Below are 16,373 nucleotides of genomic sequence, written 5' to 3'. Positions count from 1 at the left end.
ATTCTACATAGTTCCTTCAAAATGAAAGGACAAATGTGGGAAAATCATTGGCAAAATATGCAGCATACAGAAATTAACATCTTTAATAATTTCTTGAAACTCACTAAGGAAAGAAAAACACACAAGTTAGAAAATGGACAAAAGAAGTAACAATACAATCAATAAAATTATTCAATTTCACTCTAAAGAAGTATGAATTAGCAAAATGTAATTGCCAGTTTTTGTCTACTGAATCAGCTGGTTTTATGATTATACTGCCTAGTGTTGACAAAGACACACTGAGACAAGTATTCATATTCATTGCTGGTATGTTTAAATCCATACACCACTCATTTGTGTGAAGGCAAGTTGATGACATCTATAAAAGCCTTTCATGTTCATGATATTTTAGCTGATAACTAACTGCTCTTTGGGAGTGTATTTAAATGAATTAACCAGAGATCTATATAATTATTTATCAATTTATTGTAATGCCAGAATTTTTAAAATAGAACCAAGTATCTAGCAATAGGGGACTGATGAAATAAACCACTCCATCATTCTAATAAATATTACTAAAATTTATAAAAATATTTTATAATGATTAAAATGGTTATTTTAAAGAACAATTAACAGGATTATAGAAAATCATGCATGAATGAAGTTATTTGTGTATGTGTGCATCTGCTGCTGGTATAACTTTATCTGGAATAAAGTTATGAATGCTGTCCTTGAAAATAAATCAATTGGAACTGTTTTCATAGGACACAATCCAGAACCAAAATTACTAATATGAATATATTTTCTTTTTTGTTTGTTTGTTTGGGGTGGGGCTCAGTTGTGCCATGGTAAACATGTGGGCGTCAGAGAACAGCTTGTAGGAATCGATTTTCTCCTTCCGCCATGTGGGTTCAGGGAATTGAATTCAGGTCATCAGGCTTGGCAGTAAGTGCCTTTCCCCTCTGATCCATCTCTGTCTTTTTAAAACATATCTTTATAAAACGATTTTAATGGTTACAAATGATTATGAACTGGGTGTCACTATGCAACCGTTCACAGTTGTTCAACTCATCTGTAAATTCCTGCTTTTTGTCCTCAGGAACCACCATCTCCCATGAGGCTTACAGACTGCAATGTTGAGAACCACTCCAATCCTCAAAATAAGTCACCACGTTGGATAGAAAGCTTCACAGTTTGGGCCTTCCATCAAATATGTGCTGTGCAGATGTTTCAGAACTTTGCAAATTGACTTTACCGACTGAACTCATTTTGGAAACAATTGTTTCAAGCCAGTTTTTCTTTCTTACCCTCTCCCAATCCATGAAAGCCTAAGCATCATATATATATATATATGATATATATATATCGTCATCTAGTTGGAGAAAAGGAAATTCCAAAGATTACCATGGAGTTAATTCCCCCATGAAAGACTATTAATTGTATCTGTCTGCAGGGTATTTCTAGTTGTGAGGGAAGTCAGCTTATGTTCATGGGCATATATAAACGTGTGTGTGTGTGCAGCAGAATTCTGCCAAAAGTCAAGGTTTAAAAACTGAGGATTGTATTTAGTCACGCTTTTCAACTAAATAGCAATTTAAATATTCACTGAACTCTGAACAAATCCAATATCATTTATCTGAAATTTAAGAAGGAGATTAAATAGACTGTGACCATGGTCCTGTTGAGAATTGGACAACAATGCAAAACCTGTCCCATCACAGACGTTTCGGAAAGCACCACAGCTAATAGGGAAGACTAGATCAGACTTCCATTTTAGTAAGCATAACTATTAGCATTTTAAGGCCAAGCATGATGGTGCGTGCCTGACATCCCAAGGTCAAGACCAGGTTGCTCTACACAATGAGTTCCGGGCCAGCTTGGGTTACATAAGAAAACCCTGTCTTGGGAAAAGATAAAAGGAATTACTTTCTTAAAAACTTCTAATGCCAGACTATACTCAAAATCTCGATTTTATTCATGTCTCTGCTCTATAGCTTTATTTTAGCCTTTGTGAATTACTTTTGTAATGGTAGAAGTACTGTGAGCCCAAGTTACAGACCATCCATTTTATAAAAATGATTTAAGGGTGATTTTCAGGTATAATTAAAATTCTGTTGAAGACGACAATGTTTCCGATGTGACACTAGCTGGGGATTAGCTAAAGGTCTATGTTTTCACAGCAGGAGTTGATGTACAGAGTTAACTGAACAGGGATAGTCCAGTCCTCTTTCTTTAAGCTTCAGTGGCAGTTCAGCCATTAAGAGAGTTTACATCCATTTCCCCACTTATTTATAACCAGCCTTCCTTTCAGTCCTAGTGCCTGGATCAATGAGATGGACATTAATGCTGCTTCTTTATAATAATAGTACCTAAGAGTATTGATGTTTTTCATTTTTCAACCAGCACTCTAATGCACAGCTGTTGACAATAAAAGCCCCAACTCTTAACGGAGATCAGTGGGAGTTACAGGGAGCTCACAGTTATCAAGGAATTGGACTCCTTACGAGATAGTTGGGTTTACTAAATTATTTTTTCTAAAATGTCTCTGAGTGAAAAGGAGTTGCTTGGCACAAACAAATCTGTGTTGGGGCGCCAGTGCAACTGGGAAAGAAAACAATCCAGCTATTTAAAGCAACCACAAAATGGGTCCATTTGGACCCCCTAGGTCGTTTTAACCAAGGTGAGACATTTAGCATCAAATAAATAGATTGTGGTCTGCATTTCCTTTGAGAGAATACAAGACATGAAGAAGCCTATTAGGGAGAGGGCCTAGGGACTGCTTTCAAAATTCACAGATTGAGGAGCAACCTAGAAGACTGTGCTTGCTGGATTCATAGTGAAAGTGCATACTTTCCCATGGGAAGAACTTTCCCTTTCCATGCTCCATCTGAAGTACCCCTCTTGTCTAGGTTTCCCTTGGAAGTATATTTGGCTATTCACATGGCTCTAGGACCCACAGGCCTTGCCTTCTAGTCCTATACCAATGCACCTTTCTCTAAAACGGTGCAAGCAGCACTCCACAGCAAGTTAGCGTCAAAGCAATCTTCCCAGCCCCAACTATTGTCTCCACTAAGATCCAGAAGCTGCAAAGTCAGGAAGGCATCAGGAACTTATCCTCTGTCGAGTGTATTAGCTAGCATTCAGCCCTTCTAGAAATCCTGTTGCAAAGGACAATGTTAGTAAACGACGGGGAAGTAGTGGAAGGGTAAAGCTCAGGTTGATGCAAGCTGACTTCAGTGTCTTAAGACTTATACTGTCTCCAAAAGGCCAAATAAACCGGGGTTTCTCTGGGTGCTTAAAGAAAGAAGAAACCCTATTCTTCCTTTAGTATCTTGATCCCATTAGTTTATAGACCTTGATTATATCCCTATACATAGATTCTTGTGTTGGATACTGTATATAGGCATCTAAGTGATTACTTATTGATCAAGAAGGCAGGTTTGTTTTATAATCAGAACACCCTGACCTCACTCATTGGCTTTCTTTTCCTGGAACCCTGCCCAATACTTCTGCGGGATCTCATTCCCCAATCTTTGATACTCTTCTTCCACCGTGGGAAAATGGAGCTACTTTTGCTAATATCCCACAGTTGAAAGGTGCTATGTAACTCCCTCGTGCTCTTACATATTTTTATTGGCAGGACTGGAATGAAGGGTTTAACTATTACCGCATTTCTGAGCACCAGGTCTGCTCCATTCTTTCCTTCCACACTCTCAGTGCAGAGTATTATTTTGCAGAGCCTAGAGTACTTTATTAATGTTCTTCCATTAGTTCCAATAATGTTCTTGAAAAGACATAGAATGTAAATTATTTTCCAAAAGCTGAAGATACAAGAGGTAAAGTGCCATCCAAAAGCATGTAGATATTTTGGACAGCCTACTGTTAGAGAGACTTCTAGTGCAGGAATGGCCAGGGACCACCTTAGAACACCAAGAACAAACAGAAAGGAATCACACTCCAAATTCTTGAAGTGTGTGATTTAGACAGCTCTTTATTTTCTAATGCAGTACGTGCCTCTTTTTCTCACTGGCCCCATATGGCATATGTATTTCTCACTAGATGGCATCAGCCAGTGCCATAATCTTTTGTGGCACCCAGACAGCCCAATCTCAGGGTTCACTTTTCCAGGGAAAACAATGTGCTTCCTCACATTCGTGCCAAATAGCACAGATTGTAGGCATTTATGTTAATGGATATTTCAGCACAGTCCTGACAGGTATGTTTTAAGAATACTGTGTATACATACATTACTGCAATATACACCTAAGATTTAACCAGGCCACAACTGACGGGAATGTAACAATCACTCATAGTCTACCCCTTTCAACTCTCATCACACGGATCTACATATGTGGACATATACATGGACACGAATGCACACCCTTCTTTTAAGGTCATTAGAGCAAATATTTTACAGGGATTGTTCTGTTCTCTACTTTTTAATGAAGTCCAAAATCACAGGAAGTGAACATTTCGTTCATCTGTTCTAAACTATCTGCTGTCAGAGTAGCTAAGATACTCAGTGGGGCCAAAAGACTTGCTCTGTGCAGAAGCAGGCACAGAGGACATCTAGCAAGATTATCAGACCCTATTGCAAGTTCCATGTTCGCAGAAAGTTCATGCACTCTGTCCAGTCAGGAGGAAATGATTGACAGTGTGTGCTACATTTGCATTTCTTTAACCATATCTATAATATACCATACTATGCTGTAGCCTTTGCATGTGGGTATTGTGAAATATAGTAAAGAATGGGTGGCTCTTACCAGCATGCAACCCTTGACTTGTTTACTTCCCCCAAGGGCTAAGGCTGTGTCCTGCCACAGTGTTCAAAACTGTTAAATGTGTTCTTTGGAGTAGCCTAGTTAACATCTGTCAACAGAACGAGATAAAACACACAGTGAATTCAATCTATCAGGATACAGATTTTTGGTAGGGGATGGCTAAAAGAAAAGAACAGTAAGATAAGATGTATTCAAAGAGTAATTGTTCTCAGCCCGCTGTCTAAATCAGCAAAGGAGCACAGCAGGAAACCAGGAACTGGGTCTTGATAATGTATGGAACGTATTGGAGAGCCAGAAAAGGAAAGACGCTGGGGGACTTCAACAGTTAAGCTCAAGTTGCCAATTTGCTATAAATTCCTTTTGCCATCAGTCTGCTTACAGTGACTGTATATAGTATTCTTAAAACCGTGTGTCTTGCTGCAGAAATACTGAAAAATGCTTTATCTTCTATGTCCTTTATTAAAACGATATACATAAATTTGTTGTGTCCTTTCTTTTTTAATAATTTATGTGTATCAATGTGCATGTATGTCTGTGTGAGGGTGTCAGATATTGGAGTTACCGACAATTGTGCCATGTGGGTGCTGGAAGTTGAACTCAGGTCCTCTAGGAGAACAGCCAATTCTCTTAACCACTGAGCCATCTCTCTAGCCCCCAATTGTGTCTTTTCTATATCATAATTTGTAAAACAATGTTGGTAAAGGCTAGAGCTTCAGGCTACTTTGATGGCAAATTCTGTACATCTCATTCCCAGGGAAACACTAGTTTACTCACTCCCGAGTGGGTTGGTAGGTATGGCATATAGTCTTCTCTGTACCATCTCATCTTGTGAACACCCCCCTCCTACACTTTCAGTGTTTTTCTTTTACATGAGTAGAGCTGAGAAATTAACGGTAATGGCTTTTTGATAGAACACTGACCAGGCTAATGGCACTTAATCGTGTTCAGCCTCTGCTCAGCCTCACACGCCTTCTGCCTTTTGCTTTGCCATTATGATAGTTAAAAAAAAAAAAAAAAAAGGAAGGAAGGAAGGAAAAAAGAAAAGTCTTGCTTGATGTGTCTAAACATGCTCTCAAGTCTGGTTTGCTTTTTCTCATACTGAGAACTATGTTTATTGGTCTCCAAAAGTATATAACCTGAAGAAAAAAAGGCAATAGTCTTGAGAGTAAAATGTAGTAGCCCACTTGCTCCTAACCCACACATTATACACTTAGAGAGATATTTGAAACTGGCATCATCAAGTAAGCTCTCTGATATTTTCCTTCAGGGCTGACAAGTGGCTTACTTGATAAAGTATCTGAGGTGAGGGACCCGAATTCACATCTTCAGCACCCATGTAAAAAGCCAGATGTATAACCGCAAGATCTCCATGACTCCAAGCAACATCAGAATGTCTGAGAGGAGTTTCAGTGAGGGTCCAGAAATGATGGTATGCCAGAGACCTTGAACCAAACCAATGACTCATTACTGAATATTTTTCGTGGGGCTGATTGGACAAAAGGATATATTGTGTGACATGCCGCAGCTCCTGATGCCACTATGATGAATGAAGAGGTGTTAGAAAGACAGAGGAGTGGGGTTGGGGGTGTTTGCTTTGTTTTTAATTGCTTTGGGAGTATTATTTTAGGGGACATGCTTCAGGAGTAAGGGGTGGATATGGAGGGACTGGGAAGTGAGAAGGATTGGGGTAAATGATGTGAAATTCACAAAGAATTAATAAAGAATTATGTTTTGTTTTTTTTTATTTTTTTTATTTTTTTTTTGTTTTGTTTTGTTTTTTTTTTAAAAAGTCAAATGCCTTGCCTATAATCCCAACATCAAGGAAGCAGATACAAGAGGATCCCTGAGGCTTGCTTAGCAGCCAGGTTCAAGGACTCTGTGAGCTCCAGGCTTAATGAGAAATCCTGTCTGAAAAGCAAGGTAGAAAGTGAACAGAGAGACATCTGACATTGCCCTAACTTCCACACCCACAAGCACACACACACACACACACACACAGATGAAATAGAGTTCCATCAATAAATGCATCATTTACACACACAAAAAAAATCCTTTCCAGTAAGAATGAAAATCCCTCTCTCTCCCCTCCCATCAGCCAACAAAGAAAGCAGAACTCACTGAAATGGAGAATGCAAGCCGCTGAAGTTTGGTGAGCACCTGACTAAATAAGAGTGGAAAACTGGAACCACTTAAGAGAAGCCCAACCTGTATGGGTCAGGTTCAACAGAAACCCAGCAAGGAGTCGTTTCTTTAGATTTGGTATTTTAAAATGTATTTACGTTGTGCTAGGTGAAGATCTTAAAAATCTGTGCTGCAAATGCTATTTGACATATTACAATGCAGCGGCTACAAACAGCTTTCATTTGCATCACAATGTGGTAGAAAGAAAGGAAAACGAATTTCTTTCTAGATTAAGAAAGACATAAAGGAAGCTTCTATATAAGAATCTTATTTGAGTTAAAGCTGTTACCAAGGAAATTTAAGGCATAGCCAAAGAAACCTTATAGATATAAATAAAGATGTAAATATATAGAATGCTTTATATTAGTATGCATTTTCTTCATGATATAAGCAGCAGAAATTTTCAAATCTAATTTTTTCACTACATACAGTGACATTGAAAAGCTCGTCAGTTCCTCTTTGAATATTAAAATACTCACTCTTGCAAAGTAGTAGCATGATTCAGTGTTTAGACTACTAACTCTTGAAGATTCAGAAATGTAAGATCAAAAACAGTACATCTTAAGCAAACATTTTCTTTATTTGAAATTTTTTATTCATTTTACATACCAGCCAGAATTCTCCCTTCCTCCCCTCCTCCTGCTCCTCCCTCCGACCTCCTCATCCACTCCTCAAAAAGAGTAAAGCCTCTCATGGGGAGTCAACAAAGCCTGGCCCATTAAGGTGAGGCAGGACCAGCCCCTCCTCCCTGCATAGAGGCTGAGTAAGGCATCCCACCATAGGGAAAGGGCTCCAAAAAGCCAGATAAGCAGACATTTTTTTAAATGATATTTGAATACATTTATGGTCTTAAAAGGAAATTTCTTCATAAATCTTCACTGAAATACTCAAGTCAACTTTATGAAGTAGAGTCTCAGACTGTCCCTGGCAGTGTTAGCAAACTCTCAAATCAATCCAGCTGTAGCATATAAAATTTTCAGTAAAAATAAAATACAATTCACTGTACAGGAAAGCAAAAGTTTTGCTGTTAAAACATCACAGAATGTAGATGACTGACAAATTAGTCAAAATGTTACTAAATTACACTTACCAATTCACCCTCATATCCTACATAAAACACCCTGAACAATCAGAAAGCACTTATTAGAGTAATGGGTTTAAAGACCCAATAAAATGCAAAACTGAAGTTGCTTTGGAATCACAAAGGATCTGCACACAGCAGGGCTACAGGATGCTGGAGTTGAGTGTCCTCTAAAATGTTAAACTAGGGGAAAACACCAGGCAAATCATCCAAAATGAAATAGGAAGCATCAACATTTTAACCCTTTTCCACCTATTATTATTTCCTCTAAATTGGAAAGCTACCTCCTAACTATATGTGTTTTCAAGCTATAGCAATTACAGTTTTAAGCCAGGCCTGGGTGGCTCAAGCCTGTTATCCCAGGCTTAAGCAAGTGGTTGCTAGAGAGTAAGTTCAAAGCCAGCATCTATAACCTAGGGAGAGTATCTTAAGAAAAAGGGAGGAAGAAAGGAAGGAAGGAAGGAAGGAAGGAAGGAAGGAAGGAAGGAAGGAAGGAAGGAAGGAAGGAAGGAAGGAAGGAAGAAGTCTGAAGAGTTGGGGATATAGGGCAGGTGTGAAATGCAAGAGGCCCTAAGGTTAATCCCCAGCATAGAGCAGCAGGCGTAGTAGTAGATGGATGATTTGATTGCAGTTCTTGCTGGTGTAGTGGTTCAAGCTTGAAATCCCAGCACTCAAGAGGCTGAGGTAGGTAGAAGAACTGCCAGTTCAGGGCCAGCCTGGGCTACATGGGGTGACTCTATGCAAAAAAAAAAAAAAAGTTTACACTTCTGAGCCAGCAGGTAAAGGTAGCCACCAAGCCTGACTATTTGAGTTTAATCTTCAGAACCTATGTGGTGAAAAGAACTGACTCTCTAAAGGTCTCTTCTGATCTCTATATTTATGCATGCATGTACGAGTGTGTATGTGTATGTGTGTGCATGTATGTGTACACATAAGTAAATGAATACATAAATAAACATTGTAAATAAGTAAATCCTTTAAAAATTTGCCATCTATTTAGGGTAAAAGTCATTTAGTGGTCTGTGCCTAGCCTACAAACTAAGTGACCTGGAGGCAACTTCAATTTGTGCTCTCTTACTCTACCACCGCCTCAGTATGATCATCTTAACAGGGCCAGTAGAAGCGCCTATTTCTTGTGTTTCTGCTTTTTGTTTTTCAGGAGTCTTACGGTCTCCCAGTGTAGTACAGGCTGGGCTCCAACTCCTGAGCTCAGGTGATCCTCCCATCTCAGAATGTTCACCCAGATATGATGACACATACCTATAATACCAGTGTGTCACTTTTAAATATTTTTATGAGCCATAAGCTTATGATGTTTTCTGCTTTTTATTCACCCAAGAGTTTTGGATAGCTGGAACCATCAGAAACAATTTTATTTCATATTACTCTTTTTAAAGATACTCTAGTCCTAGTTGACTGCTAAAAAAGTTATTTATTAAATGGAATGAAGCTAGTGTGATCCAATGTACTGAATAGTTGTCTTCATAATAATTTTAACTATCAAGAAGCCACCAGTTTTGTTAAAATTGTTGACAAGAAGGAAAAGGAGAACAAGAGAGAGAGAAAGGGGGCAGGGATTGAAATGATATGAGGTGTGTGTGTGTGTGTGTCCACACATGGTTTTTTATATATATGAATTCTGGGGACTGAATGCAGGTCCTCATGCTGCTATAGGAATTCCTACCGCCAGTAGCCTTTAAGTTACCCGCCCACTTCGGTGTGGCCTCTTATACTATTTATGCCTATGTACAGCGCTGTCCAGCCTCTTTTCGGCTGTGGGATTTGGTTGCTGTTCCCCATTCCAGCAGAGGACTATGATCTGTGATTCTACCCCTAAATAAATAACCCTCTATTATACTCAATTCTGAGCTAGCATGGGACTTCTTTGTCCTTCATCATGTTTACATGGCAAGCACTTTATCAATGGAACTATCTCCACAGTTCAATTATTTTTAAACATTAGCATTGATTATCCTAACCAATTTATGAGGTTATTTTAAATCTTAGCATCATGTTCACAGCTGTAATCCTATCACTTTGGAGGTATCACTTTCAGGAGTTCAAAGTCATCCTCATCAATATAACAAATTCTGGGCTACATGAGAACATGTCTCAAAAATGAAAAGCTAATTTAAAATAAACTAAGTTTGCATTGATGGACTATGGGCAGTTAATGGGTTCTGGGAAAGGGGTGTCATTTTTTTTTAGCGGTATAGTCATTAATACGTTGTCCATGTTCCAGTAAATACCCACTTGCTCGTGCAAGTGGGCACAATTAACCTCACTGGGTCTAAATCGAAGAGCAAAGGAGGAAAGGGCTTCCTGAGGTGGTGAGAAAAACTCTTAGTATGGTCATAATACCTTTTAGAATCTGGAAAAAGCTACAAAAACTCTTTACATAAAAATACATATACATATATAGAGAGAAACACATATAATTTTATAATTTCATAAGCTTACAGGTGGCTCTGAGATGTATTTATATGGTAGTTATAAATTCCTACGTTGGGTGGGGAGGTCTTAGGTCTTGAATTAGTGATAAAACATTCTCATCATAAATAAAGCCCTGAGCTCCAACTCAGCACCACACACACACAGAAAAAGAATTTCTACTTGAAATTGTATTCCATTTTCCCATATGCATCAAATCAAATAACTGTACTTGAATGTGACCCAGCACTACTATATTACCAAACTGAGCCACCGGTTACCTATTAGTGTGAACCGAACACTGAGTTTATTCTACTTTCCAAATTTGCTATTTCCATAATGCTCCACCCTCATTACTTGAGGTTCTGGAGCAGTGGATGAGTAGCAACATGATGGTTTCTAAGGCTGTCTGAGGGATGGGCTATGTACAAAGCAGGTATTATATACTGGCCTCTCTTCCAACAACAGGGGACCAAATGTTTCTCATCAAATTAAAGGAATCTTAAGATGACAGCTTTTGGAATACTTAGCACATGTCAGTGTTATTTTTAGTGACACCGACAATGGTTTTTAAATGTCAGAAATGTTTTCTTAAAGAAAAATCTTCATAGACATTGTACTCACTTTTACTCAACAACTCCCTGTCACTTACTGGATTGTGGAAGTCATATGCCTGGAATTTTAATGGCTTTTCAAATTGTACATAGAATAATACTACATGACAATGATTTTCAGAGTGGGAATCTCAAAGAACTAAACAAAAGAAGCTTGGGAAACAATCTCTGGATCTCATGTGGACCCAGAAACAGTTCATTTTGCCACCAGCTAGAAAGGAAAAATCTAAATATGCACAAAGATTTTATACAGTGAATAACAGGGGAAAATATTCTAAAGGGAGCTCAGGATCTGCCCAGCAAACCCTAAAAACAAATCTTATTAGGATCAAATTATTCACAAGTAATTGTATTGTGTCTCAGAACAAAACTCAAGAATGTTAATAGTAAGAGAAACAACAGCACCTTGCCTAATTAAATTCACATCTGGCACACAAGAACAACTATTAGATATTCAAAGAAGTCACAAAAATAAAACTAATAAAGATGAATCAATCGATTTGCAGAAAAGCACCAAAGTTATTATATAATCTCTAGATGGAAGAAGAAAATATAATCACATTAAGGAGAAACGTGGAAAATGAAATACTGAACTTCGAGAGTTCAAAAATCACAGATATGAAACATGCTAGATGTGTAGAGCTGCATAAAGATGTTCAGCGAACTTTATCACACAGAAGGTGCTAGTTTAAAACTATACAACAGAAAAAAGAAAAGAATCATCACTGAGCTATGTGATATCTTCAAGTTCCTTACTAGAAGACACCATGTACTTCAGACACAGAACCCAAAGACACCTGAGCTTGACTTGGCCCAAAAGCCTCCTCTCTGAGGACTAGCGTTCATGGTACCAGAAGGTGCCATGCAAGTTTCCAAAGAAGGGAATCAACTAACAATCCTACCCAGTGATGATGCCTATGATCTGCAACAACCACCAGCACGGCACCGTAACCTTAAGGGCAAAGTGACACGAATACGTGGGTAGTAACCAACAGCTCTATAACTGGACTTCAGAGCTGCTCAGCAAAAGGAAAATCATGTCTAATACTGGAGATCTAGTCAATAACCCGGAGTGAGTGAAGTCATGGATCTTGGAGGATAGCCAGTGTTTTTACTAAACCAGCATAATCCCCTAACTACATTCTACGTATTTGTCCTTCAACCCACAGATGAGTGTAGCTCTCATCCCACATCAAAGAAACTTTGCAACAACAAGATCATTAGAGAAAACCACAACAAAACAAAATGCAGAGTTGTAGAGACTAGCCTCAGCCCCAGCTGATAGAGTTACATAACAACTCCAACCTAAGACTCAGAGAACATTATGAAAGAGGGGATAGGAAAATCATAGGCGCCATAGGAAGAAGGCGTTTGCTTGTGAAACTGCGTCTCCCTGTAAAGTCTCTCCTTTATGATTGCCTAAACCTGAACTGAACAAGGGTGACACCCATGGACATGTTAACATGAAAGAGGGAAAGTTCATGAGGGTTCAACTCTAGGCAAATAACTATAGGCTACTAAGGAATGCTGAGAGTGAGAGAAATGAAAGAAACTATAGACCAGAGAAAATCAGGGAAAGAGACAGTAAAGAAAAGCTTTCCTGTGGTAGAAAGAAAATCCAATTACTTCCAGGGCTGCAGGTGTAGCTCAGCAGTAGGACATATGCATGATGCCCAGGGTTCAGTCTCCAACAATATCAACCGTGCCACCAAATGCACCAAAGATAATGAAAAAAAAAAACAAAACCTTTTTATCATCAAGGTTGCAACAATCAAGATAGGAATTAGTAGAGGCTAAACTGCTGAATATAAGACTTACACATAGACAACTTAACAAAGACATGAGGGAAATGACAATGAAAAAGAGCTTTGCTAAAACTGTATCATCCAGTGAGGGTTGTGTGCATAGCCAAGGCTGTATCCTCTGAAGAGTGACATCATATGTTTAAAATTGCAGTAGAAAAAGACTTCACTAAAATAGTTTAGCTGAGTTTTGAAACTATAAAACAAGTATTTCTTTTAAAAGGCCCTAATGCAGGGAGATAAGCACCCAGAGTGTCAAAAATATATTATCTGAAATGTCAAATCTTCAATATAAAAATATTAAACAGATAAGGATGCAGGAAAGTGTAAACAATCAAACAGGGGATTGGGCAACAGAAGTGGCCTATGAGAGGGCCTAGAGGTCAGATTTAACAAAGACTTCTGAGCATCTGTAATTATATCTATAATATAGTTGAAGAATTAAACAAACTTATGTGTAAAGTAATGAGTATGATATCGGAATTACTAAGCAAAATCAATAGAACAGAAATTATAAAACGAAAGCTCACATTGAAAAGTATAAAAATTGAAATGAAAGCTTTCCTGAGATGCTTGACAATCAGTCTGAGCTCTAAGAGAAAAGACTCAATGAAGTTGCTGACAGAGATTATGCGAGTGAAAGATTAGAGATGGAAAAAAACAAGAAAAGTAAGAATTCACATGAACGTGGAGATCATTAAGTGCACTAACTTATATGGAACACACACGCCAGGAGTGGAAAGAAGGAAAGCAGAAAAACTGTACAAACAATGGCTGGAAACTCCACAGACTTAGCTAGAAGATGGAAGCTATGGACAGAATAGTGCTTACTCACAAACTGATGATATTTCTGTTTTCATTTTATGTAGGGTTTCTAGAAGCCACCAGTGCAAACTGTAAACAAACTTGGAACTCGTGTAGGAAACGTGGCACTGCTGCTAAATATCACAAGGAAGACAAATAAGTTACAGATAACTGAGGCAAAACAGTTGAGACAACAGACTATCTGAACCTTGGCAGAAACTGGGGGAAATGGTTTGGAAAATTAAAATATTCTAAAGCCCCATGTATATAGTGAATTTAGAAATCTGTATGTATATCCAGGATAAGATGAACACGACAGAAAAGATGCAAAAAGAACAACACTCATCTCTGGGCTCAGTGCAAGTCTGATATGAGTTAAAGGGCTTCTGTGACCCACAACTATGTGCAAAGACTGGAAGAGGTACTTGGTTTGGTTTAGGTTTTGCTTTTTGCTTCTTTTGTCTTCCACTTAGTTTTAAGCTCATAATATTCAGGAAAATCTCTGTCAAAATATTAACTAAACATGAGCTAAAGAAACAATGACTTCACTGATCAGAAGCAACAAGAAACATAGAAAAATTAGTTTGTGAAAGTCTCTAAACAAAAGGACTAACTACTTCAGGACAAAAAACTAGCGAACTCTAATGCAATGACTGAATCACATTTTCATCAGTTCATATGCTGAAGATCTAAACCCTCAATTATAATACAGTCAGCAATAAAATCTTTAAAAACAGTCATTAAGGAGTCTGGGGTGAGTCTCAGCACTTGCCTAGCATGGAAAAATGGCCCTGGTTTAGTCTCTAGAATTGCAGAAGATAAAAAGAAAAAGAAAGAAACTAAGGTCAGATGGTCTCAGAAGAGTGGAGTCCTCATCCAATAGAACAGCTGTCTTTGTATACAATGGAAGACTGATGGGTGTTGGAGGCCTATAATTCCAGCTACTTGGAAGACAGAAATAGGTAACTACACGACCATCGTAGGGAATTTAGAGTTATCTAGTATCATAATAATAACTAAAAGGGAGGCTCAGGATGAAACTCAGTGGTTGAGCACTTACCTGGCATGTGAAATGCTCTAGGTTCAATCCCCAGTAGTGTGGGTGGAAATGTCAGTTGTGGGAGTGGAGAGTAGAAGACACACCACAAGAACGTGGCTCTCTCCAAATCAGAAAGACAGACCTCAACAAAGAAACCAACCCTATTGGTGTCCACTCACTCCTTGGTGCTGGATTTCCAGCCTCCAGAACTGAGAGAAAAGAAATGGCTGTTGTTTAAGACAAATAGTCCATGGTATTCTGCCCCCAGGCAATCTACAAAAGGCAAGATAACAAAACTATAAATCAATAACAAGAAAAAACCAAAAATTTCATATTTATTTGGAAATTCAACATTACATTATTATACAGAAATGGTTCAAACAAGAAAGCATAAAAGAAATGAGACAGTATTTAACTCAAAGTCATTAGACAAACCTGAAAAGGAAGAAGTGAAACTACTTTCATTCACAGGTAAGAAAAAAAACAGAAAATACGAAAGAATACACAAGAAAGCAAAAGATTAATAAAATTATTTCAGCAAAATTACTTGTGAGAATTACTTTGTCTCTATAAATAAATCATCAATTAGCAATTCCAAAAGAAAACAAGATAATTCCTTTTGAAATATCAAACAAATAATATATATCTTGAAATTAATTTATCTAAGGAGGTAAAAGATTTACCCACAGAAAAATAGTAAATACTATGCAAGGAAATTAACAAAAATATAAATAAATGTAGAAACATCCAGTCCTCACGGATAGAGAGAGACTTAGTACTGTCATCATGGTGATGCTAGCCAAAGCACTCCACAGACAGAATTGATTTCTATCAATATTCCAACTGTTTTTTTTCTGCAAATATCAGTAAGCTGATCCACAAATTCATATGATGATTATAATGGGTCCAAGTGGCCTGAATAATCATTGTTCATTTGAAGTACTGGCAGTCTACCCCAGGACCATGAGTTATGCTAAGCAAACCACCTACCACTACAAAGAGCTACACCTGTAGTCTTTTTGAAAATACTCCCCAAAGAGCTAAACAAATCAAGATTGACAGTTCTCAAGGCTGTAGCAACATGCACAGAGCCTACACAGGTTCAAGCCAGATAGGGTCCCGGCACTGAGAGGGGAAAGTAGACACGGGCTTTCATCCTTAACCAATAAGCTGTCTTATTGTCTTATTGGTTGACACCCATTTGAAAAAAATTAGTTTTCTCCAAAGAGTATCATTGGGTATACTAACCATACTTAAGGGTAGGCTCCCAGACTATCAGTAGATGACCAACACAAAATAAACTCCATGACAATTTTGAAGGCTTTTTATCTCATATTGCTTTGTTTGGGCATTTTTTGGTGGTCTTTTACTTGTATATTATGGTTTCCAATTTGTGTTTGAAAAATAAAGGGTTACAGCTTTCAGCAGTAAGCCTTACTAACAAGCTACAGAAATCAAATAGGTCCACAGACATTTAGCCAATTCAATATAAATGAGAGTCCCCAAATAAGCCTGTTGATTTTAGACAAGTGTGTGAAATTCATTCAGTAAGAAGGGAATGGTCAGTCTCCAGAGTACCTACATACACAAGAATGAAGTCAGACATGTACATTATGCCATAAACAAAACTGTAGTGGCATTTCAATCGTATTTTAATAAATA

At 38.0% G+C, this 16,373-nt stretch overlaps 1 protein-coding gene across 1 annotated transcript in view; it reads left to right on the top strand.

The window, feature by feature from the left end:
• Zdhhc15 (zinc finger DHHC-type palmitoyltransferase 15) overlaps positions 1–5,213 on the top strand; it is a 114,428-nt gene extending 109,215 nt beyond the window's left edge. Inside the window, exon 12 of the mRNA XM_057760415.1 lies at positions 1,079–5,213. The gene's annotated coding sequence lies outside the window, so the exon portion shown is untranslated. The remainder of the gene's footprint in view (positions 1–1,078) is intronic.
• Positions 5,214–16,373: the final 11,160 nt, after the last annotated feature.

Source organism: Chionomys nivalis, chromosome X (genome assembly GCF_950005125.1).
Source record: "Chionomys nivalis chromosome X, mChiNiv1.1, whole genome shotgun sequence".
NCBI lineage: Eukaryota > Metazoa > Chordata > Mammalia > Rodentia > Cricetidae > Chionomys > Chionomys nivalis.
The sequence above is the reverse complement of the archived record's forward strand: the minus strand, read 5'-3'. Positions and strand labels throughout refer to the sequence as shown.